Here is a 20,134-nt window from a genome sequence, read left to right as displayed (position 1 = left end):
TCGTGAAAGCCGGGAATTAAGGAATTGAGCATCGAACCCTCACTAGAAGTGTTTGCACTCTAGTCGCTCGGTGTTTGGGGTTGATTCTCTCAATTCTCCCCTAATAATGCTTTCCAAGATTTGTTTATCTTCTAACAATCAACAATTATTCAATGCATGCATACATGTATCATGAGGTTTTTTCTTTAGGTTGTAATGGGGCTAGGGTCAAGGTAGGATCATATATGGCTAGTGGACTTAGGATTTGAATCTTTGATTAAATTAAACTTTCCCACCTAACCTATATAATGACCTATACAATTACGTACTAATCTAACTACCCATTCCTCACTTTTTCACATACTCATGCATTTTCTTTTCATTTCACAACACTTATGCATTGATTCTTATTGAGCTTCACTTTGGGGCATTTTGTCCCATTTATTGCTTTTCTTTTTTTCTTTCTTTTTCTATATACATTTTTTTCTTTTCCTTTTTTTTCTTTCTCCCTTTTATTTCTTTTTTTCTTTTCATTTTTTTCTTTTTTTCTTTCAAACTATATACAAGAACATCAATGCATAAGGTCTATACATTTAATCAATACATGAGTATGTACCCAATTCCCCAATATAAAAATACAAAACACAAATACCCTTTTATCCCAACCAATGTCCCAAAATTTTCCCACTCTTGAATGACACTCACACTCACTAGCCTAAGCCAATCAAAGATCCAAACAAAGGACATTTATTTTTTTCGCTTTAAGGCTTGTAATGTGCTAAATTAAGAACAAAGTGGGTTAAGCGTAGGCTCAAATTGGCTAACAATGGTTGATAAAAGGTAGGCTATTTGGGTGAGTGAGCTAATGAAATGATGGCCTCAATCATATAAATGCATGAATACACAAAATAATGGACATAAAGAATCAAACAAATCAAAGATTACATTCATAGAAAGAGAATAATGCACACAAGAAGGAAAGATAAGTGGTTATAAGATGTAACCACACAATTAGGCTCAAAACTCACTTGCTTGTGTTCTTAGCTCAAAAACCATGTTCCAAAATACATTCTTTCAAGCGAGTTCCACAAAGTATTTTTTCAAATTGGTAGGGTGCCCTAAAACGGTTTCTTGGGAAAGAAATCATCACCCTAACCAAGTAGTCCTAATAAGAAGAGGGTAGTAAAATATGTACAAATTCTAACTAACATGCAACCTATCATGCAAATGCAATAACTAACTAACATTGGTGTTCAAAAAGAAAATTGTTACCCATGGAGATCGGTTAGACGACCTCCCCGCACTTGAAGATTGCACCGTCCTCGGTGCATGCAAAGAAGAGCAAGGTGGACGGGTTGCTACAATTGATGAGCTCCTTCAGAAGGTTGCACGGAGGACTTGTTTGTTGCCCCATGTAAAAGCTTTTCCTTTCTCCCTCCATGGTGGCCAACCTAAAAGGAAAGAAAAGGAAAGAAAATTAAGCCTACAACAAAGATATCAAAGTAAGTAGAACATAGGCGGAGGCTAATGCCAAACAAGAGTATGATTCTCTACTACATGGTAGCTACAACATGTGAGTGAGAAATCAATATAAGAAAAAGGCATATCAACTGATACTTGATGCAAGAGTAAAGTTAAAGCATGAAGAGTATATTGAGCATCAAGATCAAATAAAAAGAAGTGGGTCATGAAAGACAATATGAGGTCATATCAATGCACAAGGACACAAGGGTCATACAAGATGAAGCATTGATTTAAAAGTTTCATCACCCAACAATATCAAACAAGTCAAGAAGCACCAAAATAATGCAAGGAATCCTCAACAATTGAGTAGGAAGATGCAACACCATTATTAAAATGACTTAGAAAAAAAAAATGAAAACATGCTACAAAAACTAAATGAAAATGGGAAGAGTAGAAGTATGCGAATGTGATAAGCAAAAGAAAATGGAAGGGGAGAAAAAACTCTTTTCTTTTTTTTTTTATTTTTTTACCGACGCGTGCGCGTCATGCACGTTTACGCGTCGATGGGTATATTGGTCGAAGGACGCGTACACGCCAGGTGCGCGCACGTGTGCGTCGAGTTAGGCCGGAGGCATAATGTTGGCCCAAAAGTGGCACAACTCTCGGGTAAAAGTACCAGGAGTGTGGATCGTGCAATCGACGCGTGCGCGCACAGTGTGCGTGCGCGTGCATTGCAAATTTAAGATCATGTGCGCGTACGCGCCAGGTGCGCGCACGCGTGCATAGACTTGTGCCTTAGGCCCAATGTTCGCACAGTGCAGGCCTAACTCTCGGGTTTTTTGGCTGGAGGTGAAATTTTGCATCCACGCGTACGCGTACAGTGCGCGTCCGCGTGGATGGTCGAAAAATGCTCAGGTGCGCGTACGCATTATGTGCGCGCATGCGTGGATGGTGTTCTGTTTTTCAAAAATTTTTTTCTAAGTTCTTACACCAATCCAAGCCTTTCAATCCTCCAAATAGCTACCAAAACACCCTAGAACCTTATTCAACATACTATACTACTAACTAAACTCAATAAAACAATAAAAACAAGAAATTAAACTAATTCTACCAATATTTACAAAAGATAAAAATGAAAATGAGAATCTACCTACAATGGCAACTCTAAGTCACTTATTAACAAAACTAAAAGAGTATGGAAAGAGTTTACCATGGTGGGGTGTCTCCCACCTAGCACTTTTATTTATTGTCCTTAAGTTGGACTTATGGGGAGCTCCTTATCAAGGTGGCTTGTGCTTGTACTCATCTTGGAATTCAAACCAATGCTTGGTTCTCCATTGTGCCCCAAGATTCTTCATGGATTGAGCCAAGTCTTGATGGAGTTTTTCACAAGCTTAGGGCTCCCAAAGTTGATCCTCTTCTTGTAATCCGGGATCCCACACTTTGTTTTCACACCCGTCTTGAAGTTGATCATCATTATTAGTCCATCCAGGTGGTAAACAAGAAGAATCCTCTATGAAGTGTCCAACAATAGTAAGGTGAATTCTCTATACAGTGGCCAACAATCCTCCTAGACCCATCTATTTGAGCACTACTCCAACCTTTATATCTCACGTTTGATGCATCAACCATAATAAGCCTTGATTTGCAACGCCCACCACAAAACCTTTTCCGCTTATGCTTCATCCCACAAACTTCCCTAAGTTGGCCATCCGTTTCAAGCAAACCATATTCAAGTGGGATAATGAAGCTAATAGAAATGAATTTCACCCACTTAAATGAAGATGTAGATGGCAACCTAGGCAAAGATGCTTCCAAAGTTCTTGACAAAGCATAACCAACCCTCGTTATTCTATTTCTAGGGACTTTCACCTCTTCACAAGATCCCTTGATCTCAATCCTTTGTTCAACAATTTTATCTAAACCTTTTCCTTTACTCAAATCATAATAGGGAGGGTGAGAAAAATTTACCTCCTCAACGCTTTCAAATCCAACCGGAGAAGGTTCTTCATGCTCAAAGGATTCTTTACCACTAAGACTTGATGCTTGATCTTTATCACCAAGGGAACTCAATCATGGGAGTTCCTTAAGTGTTCAAGCATTGGGAGGCTAATTGATTTGTTACCGCATCCAAGGCGGCCATGAAATTTTGCACATCCCTTTTCATCTCTTCTTGCCTTTGAACAAGAACACCAAGGGTTTCATCCATTAGAGGTTGGGGTGGGTGGAAGGGTTCCTCATTTTGGGGGAAGGGTTCATAGTAGGAAGATGGTTCTTCTTGGTGGAGTTGTGGTGGTTCAATGTTTTCTACTCTTTCCACTTGTTGCACAACACACTCCATGGTTGCTTGAAATTGATCCAATGCTTATTTGAGAGGATCCCTTGACTCTTGTTCCTCTTGGATAATATGATTAGGATCATGTGGCTCTTGGATCAATGGATAAGAATATTCTTCCATGGGAGGTTGTGGTGGAAGGTAGAATTCATCTTGTGGTTGAAAATTTTCATTTATTGGAGGTGGTTCATCTTGGTAATAATATGGAGGAGGTGGCTCTTGAAAATGTTGATGTTGGAGTGGTGGTGGCTCTATGTGTGGTTCATATTGCTCATATGGTTGTTGGTAGGATGGATATGGATTAGGGTCATATGAAGGTGGTTGGTAAGAAGGGGCTTGTGAGTATGGTTGAGAGTTATGTTGAGGATATGGATCATAGGCATATGGTGGTGGTTCTTGAAAGTCACAAGGAGATTCACCATAGCCATTGGGTTGATATGCATTAAAGAATGGCTCTTTTTCATAGTGCATTGGTGGAGGTTGTTGCCATGAGGATTGATCATATGCATATGGCTCCTCCCACCTTTGGTTATCCCATCCTTGATACACATTATCATTATAGCTCTCATCACCTACAATATAATTGTAATCATACTCATAGGCAGCCAAAGTGAGAATTCATGCTAGCAAGAGAGGGCAAAAACAAAAAATAATAACAAATAAAGAGAACAAACTAAAAACTAACAAAGAAGCAAAAAGCAAACATATTCACAATATTCACATATATACAATAACCAATAACACAACACCATTACAATTCCCCGGCAACGGCGCCATTGCAATCTAATTAACGTGACCACTAACGTGGAATGGTAAATAGCTTACAACGTTAAGGAGAAAAGTGATCACCAATAACGCCTGCGAAGCCATCATAAGCCCACGTTAATTGCCATGTTAACTAAGTTAACGTGGTAGTTAACGTGGAGACAAAAGAAAGCTCCAACGTTAGTGGTAAACGTGAACACCATTAACGTTCCAAGAATTGGCAATGAGCCACGTTAAGAGTCACGTTAACTTAGTTAACATGAACTCTAACGTGGAAGAGAGGAACAATCCCAACGTTAGTGACACTCACCTTTGTCACTAACGTTGGATCAACTAGCATTGCCCACGTTAGTGGTCACGTTAAGACCACTAACGTAAAAGTTAACGTAGAGCTGAGATTGATGAGCCAACGTTAGTGACACTTACCTTTGTCACTAATATTGGAAGATGGCATTACTACCACATTAGTGGCCACGTTAACTTAGTTAACGTGAGCTCTAACGTGGAGAGTAGGGGCACTTTGAGCGTTAGTGACAAAGGTAAGTGTTACTAACGCTCTCGAAGGTGAGGCATAACCATGTTAAGAGCCACGTTAGTTATACTAACGTGAACTCTAACGTAGGACAAAGGGTTATAAGCCAACGTTATTGGGAAAGGTGAGTCCCAATAACGCTAGCAAAGATTTACAAGGCAACGTTAGTGGTCACGTTAGTGCCACTAACATTGGAGTTAACGTAGGCTATATGGGGTTGGAACGTTAGTGAAAATTGTGATTGCCACTAACATTCTCGAACCCACAATGTCACTTAACGTTAACTTCACTAACGCCCTTGCCTAATTCATACTCTTTGCAAGCTGGGCCCACTAAAGATTGGAACTGCTTCAACTCAAGATCCAAAGCCCACATCCAAGACTTGAAGAAATCACTAGAAGATCAAGAGGAGTAGTATATATAGGAGTAGTTTTGAACTATAGAGGAGCTTGGCACTTTGGAGAACTACTCCTTGTATATTTACTTTTCTGCACTTTTAGCTAGGATGTATTATTTTCTGCCATTTTCCATTTCTAGTGCTATGAACAACTAAATCCCTTTCATTGGGTTAGGGAGCTCTGTTGTAATTTGATGGATCAATTATAGTTTTCATTCTCTTCTTCTTTCTTCTCTTTTGATTTACTAGAAAGCTTTCGATCTTAATTCAATTGGTTAGTTGTCTTGGAAAAGAAACTCTCCATAATTGGATCTCCTCTGAGCCTTAGAAAAGGGATGAGGAGATCGTGCTAGAAATGCTTTCTCATGTTGGACCAAATTGGGGTCTGGGTGGATATAGTGACATGTAATCCTCCTAACACTTTGATTTGGAAATACATGTGGTATAATCAGTGACTATACTTCATCTCTTCCCATGAGCAATTAAATCAAGGAATTGGGCAATTGTTCAAGCTTAGAGAGATTGGATTACCAAGGAATTGGAATCTAATCACCTAAGATTGCCAAGGAGATCAATAGATGCATTGATTGAGGAAGAGATGAAAATGAACTTGATCCGGAGAATACAACATCTCTTGAGCCCAATGAATTTCCCATTTCTGATCTTACCCATTCTCTTTATTTTCTGTCATTTATTTTCATGCTCATTACCCCAAATTCCAATTTAAGATTCTGCACTTTAATTTCTGCTATTTACTTTTCCATCATTTAATTTTCTGCAATTCTCAAACTACACTCTGTTTAGCTCAACTAGCATACTCTTCCAACTAAAGTTGCTTGACCAATCAATCCCTGTGGGATTCGACCTCACTCTATTGTGAGTTTTTACTTGACGACAAATTCGGTATACTTGCCGAATGGAAATTTATTGAGAGACAAGTTTTCGTGCATCAAGTTTATGGCGCCGTTGCCGGGGATTGATTTTGTATCAACAATGGTTAAGTTGGAAGCTCACTAGATTGAGCATTTTTCCTTTGTTTTTTTACTTTATTCAGTCATTTATTTTCACTTTGTTTAACTTCTTCCTCATCCTCTATACCCTCTCTATTTTTCTTTCTTTCTTTGTTAGTATCTACAATTCTGCTCACTAACCCACTAACTATTTGATAATTTACATCACTCACACTAACAATCACTCTAACAAGAATAACCTCTTCATTTTATCTCTTGCTGCGTGTTGTGTTAGTTGTATGACAGGGAGAAGAGGGGGAACCTCAACTTCCTTCAATTCAGAACCTGAGAGAACCCTCTGGAGATTAAGGAGGGAAGCAAGAGGGAAAGGAGTTGTTGGTACTGAGGAAGAGGAAGAGTACTTTGAACCCAACATGGAAGAGAACTTGGAAAATAATCATGAAGAAGAAGCTCACAACCATGCTAGAGAAGGCCCTGCAAATTATGCTGGGCAAGAAAGGAGACTTCTAGGCTCCTACATCAATCCAAATCCATGAAACTGTGAAAGTAGTATCCAGAAGCCCACCATACATACCAACAACTTTGAACTAAAACCCCAGCTCATCACCCTTGTTCAGAACAACTGCTCATTTGGAGGAAGTGCTCAAGAAGACCCCAATCAACATCTAACCACCTTCTTGAGAATTTGTGACACTGTGAAGTCTAATGGAGTCCACTCGGATATCTATAGGCTGCTGTTGTTCCCTTTTTCACTCATGGACAAGGTATCCAAGTGGCTCGAATCCTTTCCAAAGGAGAGTTTGACAAATTGGGAAGATGTGGTGAAAAATTTTTTGGCAAGATTCTACCCTCCTCAAAGAATTAACAGGCTGAGAGCTGAGGTGCAGACTTTTAGGCAATAAGATGGTGAGAATCTCTATGAGGCATGGGAGAGGTTCAAGGACTTAACAAGAAGATGCCCACCAGATATGTTCAATGAATGGGTGCAACTTCACATTTTCTATAAAGGTCTTTCCTATGAGTCAAAGAAGGCTGTAGATCATTCATTAGGGGGCTCTCTAAAAAAGAAGAAAACCATTGAAGAAGCCATAGATGTCATTGAAACAGTAGCTGAGAATGACTACTTCTATGCCTCTGAAAGAAGTAACACTCGAGGAGTAATGGAGCTGAACCACGTGGATGCATTGCTAGCTAAAAATAAGATGATCACCAAGAAACTAGCAGATCTCACCAAGAAGGTGGAGGAAAACCAAGTTGCAGCAGTCATCACTTCATCACCAACTCAAGAAGGAGTGAATATAGGATTGGGAACAAGCCAACTATGTTGGAAACTTACCTAGACAAATCCATGACCCATACTCCAAAACCTACAACTCTGGATGGAGAAATCACCCCAATTTGGGTTGGGGAAATCAACAAGACCAAGGTCAAGACCAGAGATGCCATAACCTCAACTCCAACAACAATGTAACTCACCAACATACCTCACAAAGATCCCATCAACACACACCTAACCACCTTTCTCAACCACCTAATCTCAACCCACCATCACTAACAAAGGATAGACTTTCAAAGATTGAGACTCTACTTGAAAATCTATGTAGAGAAATTCAAGATAGTAAAGCTTTCCGGGAAGAAGTGCAATCCAACATGCAGAATCAAGATGCTGCCATCAAGAAACTTGAAACACAGATTGAGTTCTTATTCAAGCAAACCCCTGGACACAATAATTACAGCAACATTAACTCAGCACCAAGGGAGGAATGTCAAGCCATCACCCTCAGAAATGGGAAGGAATTGAAGGAGATCCACAAGAAACCACCAGAGAAGAAAATGGATGAAGAAGACAAGGGACAAGAGGGAGCTCGAATCTCCATCCCTATGTCACACCAAGAAGGAGAAGCGCTCAAACCATGCCTTTCAAAAGCTCCATACCCCCAGCAGTTGCAATTAAAAAAGAGGGGAGAGGATAACCAATTCTCAAGATTCTTGGAAATCTTCAAGAAACTACAAATAAACATACCCTTTGCTGAAGAAATAGAGCAAATGCCACTCTACGCCAAGTTCTTGAAGGAATTGATGACCAAGAAGAGAAGCTGGAAGAACAATGAAACTGTGGTACTCACCGAAGAATGCAATGCCATCATCCAACACAAATTACTCCAGAAATTGAAGGACCTTGGGAGCTTCCAAATCCCTTGTATCATAGGGAAAATCACAGTGGAAAAGGCTCTGTGTGATCTAGGAGCCAGTTTAAATCTAATGTCCTTGGCAATGATGAAAAAAATGAAGATAGAGGAAGCCAAACCAACAAGAATGGCCCTGCAACTAGCAGACAGATCATTCAAGTTTCCCCATGAAATAGTAGAAGACTTGTTGGTGAAGGTGGAAGACTTCATCTTTCCAGCAGATTTCGTAGTATTAGACATGGAGGAAGGAGCTAAGACTTCCATCATCCTGGAAAGGCCATTCTCGGCCACTGCTGGAGCCATTATTAATGTCCAAAAGGGTGAACTGGTCCTTAGATTACATGAGGAGAAAATGACATTCAATGTGTTTAAGGCCATAAGTTACCCACACAACTCATTGGGAGAATGTATAAGGTTAGATTCGGTGGAGGCTTTGGTGTAAGAAACTCTTGAAGAAAAACTTGAAGCAGTAACAGAAGAAGAATTAACATCAAGCGAAGAGGATGCAGCCGCTGAAATGTATGTTCAAGGCACACTAGAAGAAAAGGATGAAAGAAAAGAAGTACCCAAACTTGAGCTGAAGACACTGCCACCCACTCTCAAGTACGCATACTTGGGAGAAAATAGAAGTTATCCAGTGATCATAAACTCAGCCCTCAGCCAAGAACAAGAGGAAAGGTTGCTTCAAGTTTTACAAAAACATAGGGATGCCATTGGATGGACACTTGCTGACTTGAAGGGAATCAGCTCAGCCATATGCATGCATAAGATACTTTTGGAGGAGGATGCCAAACCTTCCATTCAGCCCCAAAGAAGGTTAAATCCAGCTATGAAGGAAGTAGTGCAGAAAGAAGTCATGAAGTTGTGGCAGGGAGGAGTAATCTATCCAATATTAGATAGCCCATGGGTCAACCCAGTTCAAGTGGTTCCCAAGAAAAGAGGAATCACTGTGGTGCCTAACGAAAGAAATGAGCTAATCCCTACAAGAACCGTCACAGGATGAAGGATGTGTATTAACTATAGAAAGCTCAATGAAGCCACAAGAAAAGATCATTTCCCACTCCCCTTCATGGATCAGATGCTGGAAAGACTTGCAGGACATGCATACTATTGTTTTTTAGATGGTTATACCTGCAACTTTTCAACGCTGCATGCTTTCCATCTTCTCAGATATGATAGAGAAGTTCATTGAAGTTTTCATGGATGACTTATCAGTATTCAGAGATTCCTTTCCTAATTGCCTAAACCATCTTGCCTTGGTATTAAAAAGATGTCAAGAGACCAACTTAGTCTTGAATTGGGAAAAGTGTCACTTCATGGTGACAGATGGAATAATCTTTGGCCATAAAGTCTCTAACCAAGGCATTGAGGTAGACAGAGCTATGGTAGAGCTAATTGAAAAATTACCTTCACCAAGTGATGTCAAGGCAATTAGGAGCTTTTTGGGACATGCTGGTTTTTATAGAAGGTTTATTAAAGATTTTTCAAAGATAGCCAAACCCTTAAGCAATCTCCTAATGTCTGATACACCATTTATCTTTGATGAGAAATGCATGCTAGCATTTGAAAACTTGAAAAAGAGGCTATCCTCTGCCCCTATCATCACCCCACCTGATTGGAATCTACCATTCGGATTGATGTGTGATGCATCTGATTTCGCAGTTGGGGCAGTGTTGGGACAGAGAAAAGAGAATTTGGTGCATATCATATACCATGCCAGCAAGGTCCTCAATGATGCTCAACGGAATTATACCACAACTGAAAAGGAGTTGCTGGCAATAGTTTTTGTATTTGACAAATTTAGATCATACCTTATTGGCTCTAAAGTTATTGTTTTCACTGATCACACAGCATTCAAATATCTATTTGCCAAACAGGAATCAAAACCAAGACTAATTAGATGGATCTTATTATTGCAGGAATTCAACATCGAGATTAGAGACAAAAAGGTGTGGAGAACAAGGTAGCAGATCATCTATCCAGAATCCCTTGTGAGAAGGATGATACCCATGATACAAGTGTAAATGAGTCTTTCCCGGATGAACAGTTAATGATGGTTCACAAAGCACCCTGGTTTGTACATATTGCAAATTTTAAGGCAGCCGGTGACTTACCCCCTGGAATCAACAAATATCAAAGAAGAAAACTCATCAATGATGCTAAGTATTTCATTTGGGATGAACCCTATCTCTTCAAGAAATGCTCAGATGGAATCCTTATTAGGTGCATCTCAGAAGAAGAAGGACGAGAGGTCCTATGGAGTTGTCATAGTGCTAGCTATGGAGGTCATTTTGGAGGAGAAAGAACTTCCGCAAAGGTACTGCAATGTGGGTTCTTTGATGAGCGGATAATTTATACGTTTTTTGGCATTAGGTTGTTTTTAGTATGATCTAGCTACTTTTAGGGATGTTTTCACTAGTTTTTATGCTAAATTCACATTTCTGGACTTTACTATGAGTTTGTGTATTTTTCTGTGATTTCAGGTATTTTCTGGCTGAAATTGAGGGACCTGAGCAAAACTCTGATAAGAAGGCTAACAAAAGACTGCTGATGCTGTTGGATTCTAACCTCCTTGCACTCGAAATGGATTTTCTTGAGCTACAGAACTCCAAATGGCGCATTCTCAACGGCGTTGGAAAGTAGACATCCAGAGCTTTCCAGCAATATATAATATTTCATACTTTATTCGTGATTAGATGACGTAAACTGGCGCTCAATGACAGTTCCATGCTGCATTCTGGAGTCAAACACTAGAAATACGTCACGAACTAGAGTTGAACGCCAAAAACACGTTACAACTTAGCGTTCAACTCCAAGATAAGTCTCAGCTCGTGTAAAGATTAAGCTCAGCCCAAGCACACACCAAGTGGGCCCTGGAAGTGGATTTATGCATCAATTACTTACTTCTGTAAACCCTAGTAGCTAGTTTAGTATAAATAGAACTTTTTACCAGTGTATTAGATGTCTTATCTTGGATTGTATTATTCGGTCTTCTGATCACATTTGGGGGCTGGCCATTCGGTCATGCCTGAACCTTCATCACTTATGTATTTTCAACGGTGGAGTTTCTACACACCATAGATTAAGGGTGTGGAGCTCTACTGTACCTCAAGTTTCAATGCAATTACTACTCATTTCTATTCAATTCCGCTTGTTCTTATTCTAAGATATTTGTTGCACTTCAACATGATGAATGTGATGATCCGTGACACTCATCATCATTCTCACCTATGAACGCGTGACTGACAACTACTTCCGTTCTACCTTAGACCGGGCGGATATCTCTTGGATTCCTTAATCAGAATCTTCGTGGTATAAGCTAGAATTGATGGCGGCATTCATGGGAATCCGGAAAGTCTAACCTTGTCTGTGGTATTCCGAGTAGGATTCCGGGATTGAATGACTGTGACGAGCTTCAAACTCGCGATTGTTGGGCGTGATGACAAACGCAAAAGAATCAAGGGATTCTATTCCAACATGATCGAGAACCGACAGATGATTAGCCGTTCTGTGACAGAGCATTTGGACCATTTTCACTGAGAGGATGGGATGTAGCCATTGACAACAGTGATGCCCTACATACAGCTTGCCATGGAAAGGAGTAAGAAGGATTGGATGAAAGCAGTAGGAAAGCAGAGATTCAGAAGGAACACATCACCTCCATGCACTTATCTGAAATTCCCACCATTGAATTACATGAGTAACTCTATCTTTATTTTCTGTTTATTATTTATTATTAGTCGAAAACCTAATAATTGATTATTATCCGCCTGACTGAGATTTACAAGTTGACCATAGCTTGCTTCATATCAACAATCTCCGTGGGATCGACCCTTACTCACGTAAGGTATTACTTGGACGATCCAGTGCACTTGCTGGTTAGTTGTGCGGAGTTGTGACGAAGTATGATTCACGTTTGAGAGCGCTACCAAGTTTATTGGCACCATTGTTGATGATCACAATTTTGTGCACCAAGTTTTTGGCGGCGTTGCCGGGGATTGTTCGAGTATGGACAACTGACGGTTCATCTTGTTGCTCAGATTAGGTAATTTTCTTTTTTTTATTTTAAAAAATTTTTCAAAAAAAATTTATCCCTATTTTCGAAAAAATTTTAATTAAAAATAAATTATTTTATGGCTTCAAAACTTTTAAGGATGGATTCCAGAGTTTCATGAAGCATGTTGAATCCAAGCTGGCTGTAAAGCCATATCCAATTTCTTTTGAACGGAGGCTTCCTCTTCACATGCTTGAACTATGTATGCTAAAGCTTGGCTGGCTATTATGCCATGGCCAACCCTTGGATTGGAGCTTTAGATTAACATTGAAAGATTCCTGGAATTCTTATTAAAAATTTTGAATCTTTTAATTTCTTTTCCTATATGTTTTTTTTCCGAAAAAAATAAAAGAAAATACAAAAAAATCATAAAATCATAAAAACAAAAAATATTTTGTGTTCTTGTTTGATTTTTGTGTCATGTTTTAAGTTTGGTGTCAATTGCATATTTATCTTGTCTTTGCATTTTTCGAAAATTCATGCATTCATAGTGTTCTTCATGATCTTCAAGTTGTCCTTGGTAAGTCTTCTTGTTTGATCTTGATGTTTTCTTGTTTTGTATCTTTTATTGTTTTTCATGTGCATCTTTGCATTCATATTGTCTAAGCATTAAAGATTTCTAAGTTTGGTGTCTTCCATGTTTTCTTTGCATCAAAAATTTTTCAAAAAATATGTTCTTGATGTTCATTGAAGAACTGAAGATTGATGGTTCAGAAGTTATAGTAAACTCTCGTTGTAAGTATAGTTACTAAACCAGGCAATCAACCTTTCTTACAAACGTTTTGGTTGTCACAAGTAACAAACCCTTTTTAAAATTGATAACCGAGTATTCAAACCTCGGGTCGTCTTCTCAAGGAATTGCAGGAGGTATGTTCTTATTATTGGTTACGGGTTTTGTAAATTGGGGTTTTGAAAGTGGGGAACAAGTAAATTGAAGGACAAATAAAATAAATGATTAACTATAAAATAAACTCTTGGCAAGATATGAAAATTCGGAAGTCTTATCCTAGTTACTCCTATAAGAATGGAAATTAATCCCACTTAGTTAACCTTTGCGTAAGCAAGGGAAAGTCAAGTGAACTAATTGGTTGGATTTTCCAAGTTCTAGCCAAATCCTAAGGAAAGACTAGAGTTAGTGGAATTCCAGTTAATTAGCCGACATAACAATCAATCATGAATAGTTGGTAACTCAAGAGCTTCCAGTTAATCAATTAAAGCCAATAATATAAAAAGCTAAATAAGAATCTTAGATTTGAAATGCCTCAAATTGAATTAATAAAAATATCAAAAGTAACATGGGCAGTTGTAGCCAAATAAAGAAGTTGAGTTAAACATAGAAATCTATAAATTAAATTGAGAAAATAAATAAAAGGAACATTGAACCTGATATGAAGATGAAATAATCCTGAAGTGAAAAGAAATCCTAATCCTAAAATAATTTCTAATCCTAATCCTAATCCTAAGAGAGAGGAGAGAGCCTCTCTCACTAAAAACTACATCTAAATCATGAAAAGTAACTAATTGGCAAGCCCCCTCTGAATGGATGCATTCCCCCACTTTATAACTTCTAGTCTGTGCTTTCTGGACTTGGATTTGGGCCAAAAAGGGCTTCATAAATCGCTGGGAGTATTTTCTGTAATTTCTGGTGCGTGGCCTCTATCGCGCGTCCGCGTAGGTCATGCGGCCGCGTCATCTGGAGTTTTCCTTGTCACGCGGTCGCTTCAGTCATGCATCCGCATCATATGCGTTTTGCTTATGGCGCGCGCTTGCGTCAATCACGCGGTCGCGTCACTACCATTTCGCGCTGGCACGCGGCCGCGTTATCCATGTGATCGCGTTGCTGCAAGTTTCTTCAAAAACTCCATTTTGCACTTTCCTTCTATTTTTGTATGTCTCCTTTCCATTCTTCAAATCATTCCTGCCTTAGAAGATCTGAAAATACTTAACACACAAGTCACGGTCATCGAATGGCAATAAAAGGTAATTAAAGTTAATATTTTTAAAGGCTAGGAAACATGTTTTTCACATACATCACATAATAAGGAAGGGGAAGTAAAACCATGTAATTAACATGAATAAGTGAGTGAGGGATTGAATAAATCATTCAAATTAGGCACAAAATATATCATAAAATATGGGTTTATCATTCATCATGATCTTCAAAGTATTCTTGGTGTTCATCTTGACATTCATAGTGTTCTTACATGCATCATGTGTTTTGATTCATAATTTTTATGTTGTGAGTCATATTTGTGTTTTTCTCTCTCTTCATTAAAAATTTAAAAATAAAAAAATATCTTTTCCTTATTTTACTCCTAATGTTCAAAAATTTGAGTTGACTTAGTCAAAAAGATTTTAAAACTTAGCTATTTCTTATAAGTCAAGTCAATTTTTCAATTTTAAAAATCCTATATTTTCAAAACTTTTTCAAAAATCAAATCTTTTTCATTTTTATCTTATGATTTTCGAAAATTTAAAAATATTTTTCAAAAATCTTTTTCTTAATTTTATCTTTATTTTTGAAAATTATGCTAACAATTAATGTGATTGGTTCAAAAATTTGAAGTTTGTTACTTTCTTGTTAAGAAAGGTTCAATCTTTAAATTCTATAATCTTATCTTTTAGTTTCTTGTTAGTTAAGTAATTAATTTTAATTTTAAAAATTAAATCTATTTTATCTTATCTTTTATATCATATCTTTTTCAAAATTTTATCTTTTTTCAAAAATTTGATTTTAAAATATCTTTTCTAACTTCTTATCTTTTCAAAATTTGATTTTCAAATCTTTTTCAACTAACTATTTGACGTTTTGGTTGTTTCTTATCTTTTTCAAAACCACCTAACAACTTTTCTCTCTTTAATTTTCGAAAATACTTCCCTCTTTTTCAAAAAAAAATTCATTTTTTAATTAATTAATTGTTTTAAATTTTAATTTTAATTTCATTTCTTATCTTTATTTTCGAAAATCATCTAACTCCTTTTCAAAATTTAATTTCGAAAATTTCTCCCTCTCTCATCTTTTCCTATTTATTTATTCATTTACTAACACCTCTCTTCACCTCTCTTCATCTCAAATCACTGCCCCTATCCTTACCCTTGTGTTTGGATTCTCCTTTCTTTATTCCCTTCTTCTTCTACTAATAATAAGGAACCTCTTTACTGTGACATAGAGGATTCCTCTTCTTTTTCTGTTCTTTTCTCTTTCATATGAACAGGAACAAGGAAAAAGGCATTCTTGTTGAAGCTGATCCAGAACCTGAAAGGACTCTAAAGAGGAAACTAAGAGAAGCTAAATTACAACAATCCAGAGACAACCTTGCTGAAATTTTCGAACAAGAAAAGGAGATGGCAGCCGAACCCAACAACAATAATGCAAGGAAGATTCTTGGTGATTACACTACACCTACTTCCAAGTTTGATGGAAGAAGCATCTCAATTCCTGCCATTGGAGCCAACAATTTTAAGCTGAAACCTCAATTAGTTGCTCTAATGCAACAGAACTGCAAGTTTCATGGACTTCCATCAGAAGATCCGTACCAGTTCTTAACTGAGTTCTTGCAGATCTGTGAGACTGTTAAGACTAATAGAGTAGATCCTGAAGTCTACAGGCTCATGCTTTTCCCTTTTGCTGTAAGAGACAAAGCTAGAGCATGGTTGGACTCTCAACCTAAAGATAGCCTGGACTCCTGGGATAAGCTGGTCACGGCCTTCTTGGCTAAGTTCTTTCCTCCTCAAAAGCTGAACAAGCTTAGAGTGGATGAAGCTTGGGAAAGATACAAGCAGATGACCAAAAGATGTCCTTCTGACATGTTTTCAGAATGGACCATGATAGATATATTCTATTATGGTCTATCTGAGTTCTCTAAGATGTCATTGGACCATTTTACAGGTGGATCCATTCACCTAAAGAAAACGCCTGCAAAAGCTCAAGAACTTATTGACATGGTTGCAAATAACCAGTTCATGTACACTTTTGAGAGGAATTCCGTGAATAATGGTACGCCTCAAAGGAAGGGAGTTCTTAAAATTGATGCTCTGAATGCCATATTGGCTCAGAACAAAATGTTGACTCATCAAGTCAACATGATTTCTCAAAGTCTGAATGGATGGCAAAATATATCCAACAGCACTAAAGAGGCATCTTCTGAAGAAGAATCTTATGATCCTGAAAACCCTGCAATGGCAGAGGTAAATTATATGGGTGAAACTTATGGAAACACCTATAATTCATCATGGAGAAATCATCCAAATTTCTCATGGAAGGATCAACAAAAGCCTCAACAAGGCATTAATAATGGTGGAAGAAATAGGCTCAGCAATATCAAGCCTTATCGATCATCTTCTCAGCAACAGACAGAGAATTATGAACAGAGTACCTCTAACTTAGCAAATTTAGTTTCTGATCTGTCTAAGGCCACTTTAAGTTTCATGAGTGAAACAAAGTCCTCCATCAGAAATCTAGAGGCACAAGTGGGCCAGCTAAGTAAGAAAATCACTGAAACCCCTCCTAGTACTCTCCTAAGCAATACTGAAGAAAATCCAAAGAGAGAGTGCAAGGCCATTGATATACTCAACATGGCCGAATGCAAGAAGGAGGGAGAGGACGCGAATCCCAATGAGGAAGATCTCATGGGATGTCTCTCAAGCAGGAAGGAGTTCCCTATTGAGGATCCAAAGGAATCTGAGTCTCATATAGAGACCATAGAGATTCCATTAAATCTCGTTCTGCCATTCATGAGCTATGAAGATTATTCTTCCTCTAAAAAGGATAAAGATGTAACTGGAGAGCAAGTTGCTCAATATTTAGGAGCCATCATGAAGCTGAATGCCAAGTTATTTGGTAATGAGACTTGGGAAGGTGAACCTTTCTTGCTCATTAGTGAACTTGATACATGGGTTCAGCAAACTTTACCTCAAAAGAAACAAGATCCTAAGAAATTCTTAATACCCTATACCATAGGCACCATGACCTTTGAGAAAGCTCTGTGTGACCTAGGGTCAGGCATAAATCTTATGCCACTCTCTGTAATGGAGAAACTGGGGATCATTGAGGTACAGCCTGCCTTATTCTCATTACAATTGGCAGACAAGTCAGTAAGACAAGCTTATAGATTATTAGAGGACGTGTTAGTAAAGGTTAAAGGCCTTTACATCCCTACTGATTTCATAATCTTAGACACTAGGAAAGAGGAGGATGAATGCATCATCCTTGGAAGACCTTTCTTAGCCACAGCAGGAGCTGTGATAGATGTTAACAGAGGAGAATTAGTCCTTCAATTGAATGGGGACTACCTTGTGTTTAAGGCTCAAGGATCTTCTTCTTTAACAATGGAGAGGAAGCATGAAAAGCTTCTCTCAGTACAGAGTCAAACAGAGCCCCCACAGTCAAACTCTATGTTTGGTGTTGGGAGGCCACAACCAAACTCTAAGTTTGGTGTTGAATCCCCACAACCAAACTCTAAGTTTGGTGTTGGGACTATACAAACATTAACCTGATCACTCGTGAGGCTCCATGAGAGCCCACTGTCAAGCTATTGACATTAAAGAAGCACTTATTGGGAGGCAACCCAATTTTTATTTATCTAATTTTATTTTTTATTTTATTGTTCTTTTATGTTTTATTAGGTCCATGCTTATGTGGAGTCACCGAAAAAATACTAAAATTAAAAACAGAATCAGAAACAGCAGAAGAAAAATCACACCTGGAGGAAGGACTTACTGGCATTCAAACACCAGTAAGGAGTATCTGGCTGGCGTTCAACACTAGAACAGAGCATGGATCTGGCGCTGAATGCCAGAAACATGCAGCAATCTGGCGTTTAAACGCCAGGATTGCACACTGAGGAAAGCTGGCGTTCAACGCCAGAAACATGCTGCAGATGGGCGTTGAACGCCCAGAACAAGCATAAAGCTGGCATTGAACGCCCAAAACAAGCATCAATCTAGTGTTTAAATGCCATAATTGCATGCAAAGGCATTTTACACGCCTCATTGGTGCAGGGATGTAAATCCTTGACACCTCAGGATCTGTGGACCTCACAGGATCCCCACCTACCTCACCTTCTCTCTCTCCATTCACGGTCATCCCTTCTGTTTTTCATTCACCACTCACATCCATCCACTCTTCCCCATACACCCTGCCTACCTTCAAAATTCAAAATCTCTTTCCCACTCAATCCCACCCATATAGCCGAATACACACATCCCTCCATCTCCTCCATATCTTCTTCTTCTTCTTCTATTATTTCTTCTTTTGCTCGAGGGCGAGCAACATTCTAAGTTTGGTGTGGTAAAAGCAGAGCTTTTTTGTTTTTCCATAACCATTGATGGCACCTAAGGCCAGAGAAACCTCTAGAAAGAAAAAAGGGAAGACAAAAGTTTCTACCTCCGAGTCATAGGAGATGGAAAGATTCATTTAAAGGGTCTATAGCTCAGTGGTAGAACATTTGATTGCAAATTAAAAGATCCCTGAGATGCCTCAAGGGATGCATTTTCCTCCAAATAACTATTGGGAATAACTCAACACTTCCTTAGAAGATTTGAGTTACAAGGTGGATCAATTAAGGGTGGAACATCAAGAGCACTCCATCATTCTCCATGAAATTAGAGAAGATCAAAGAGCAATGAGGGAGGAGCAACAAAGGCAAGGAAGAGACATAGAAGAGCTCAAGGATATCATTGGTCCTTCAAGAAGAAGACGCCACTAAGGTGGACTCATTCCTTGTTCTTATTTCTATGTTTTTCGATTTTTATGCTTCATGTTTATCTATGTTTTGTGTCTCTACTTCATGATTATTAGTATGTAGTAACTATGTCTTAAAGCTATGAATAATTCCATGAATCCTTCACCTCTCTTAAATGAAAAATGTTTTTAATTCAAAAGAACAAGAAGTACATGAATTTTGAAATTATCCTTGAATTTAGTTTAATTATATTGATGTGGTGACAATACTTTTTGTTTTCTGAATAAATGCTTGAACAGTGCATAATTTTGATCTAGTTGTTTATGAATGTCAAAATTGTTGGCTCTTGAAAGAATGATGAACAAAGAGAATGTTATTGACAATCTGAAAAATCATGAAAATTGATTCTTGAAGCAAGAAAAAGCAGTGAATAGCAAAAGTTTGCGAAAAAAAATTTTAGAAAGAAAAAGAAAAAGCAAGCAGAAAAAGCCAATAGCCCTTAAAACCAAAAGGCAAGGGTAAAAAGGATCCAAGGCTTTGAGCATCAATGAATAGGAGGGCCCAACGAAATAAAATCCAGGCATAAGCGGCTAAATCAAGCTGTCCCTAACCATGTGCTTGTGGCATGCAGGTCCAAGTGAAAAGCTTGAGACTGAGTCGTTAAAGTCGTGATCCAAAGCAAAAAGAGTGTGTTTAAGAGCTCTGGACACCTCTAACTGGGGACGTTAGCAAAGCTAAGTCACAATCTGAAAAGGTTCACCCAGT

At 38.4% G+C, this 20,134-nt stretch overlaps 1 non-coding gene across 1 annotated transcript; it reads right to left on the bottom strand.

Annotated features, from left to right (window-relative positions):
- Positions 1 to 7,309: 7,309 nt before the first annotated feature.
- LOC127746050 (small nucleolar RNA R71) lies at positions 7,310 to 7,416 on the bottom strand. The gene has a single exon (XR_008007671.1). It is a non-coding gene; the product is annotated as a small nucleolar RNA R71 (small nucleolar RNA).
- Between the last annotated feature and the right edge of the window lie 12,718 nt (positions 7,417 to 20,134).

This window comes from Arachis duranensis, chromosome 3, assembly GCF_000817695.3.
Source record: "Arachis duranensis cultivar V14167 chromosome 3, aradu.V14167.gnm2.J7QH, whole genome shotgun sequence".
Taxonomy (NCBI): domain Eukaryota; kingdom Viridiplantae; phylum Streptophyta; class Magnoliopsida; order Fabales; family Fabaceae; genus Arachis; species Arachis duranensis.
This window is presented reverse-complemented; position numbering and strand designations above follow the sequence as displayed.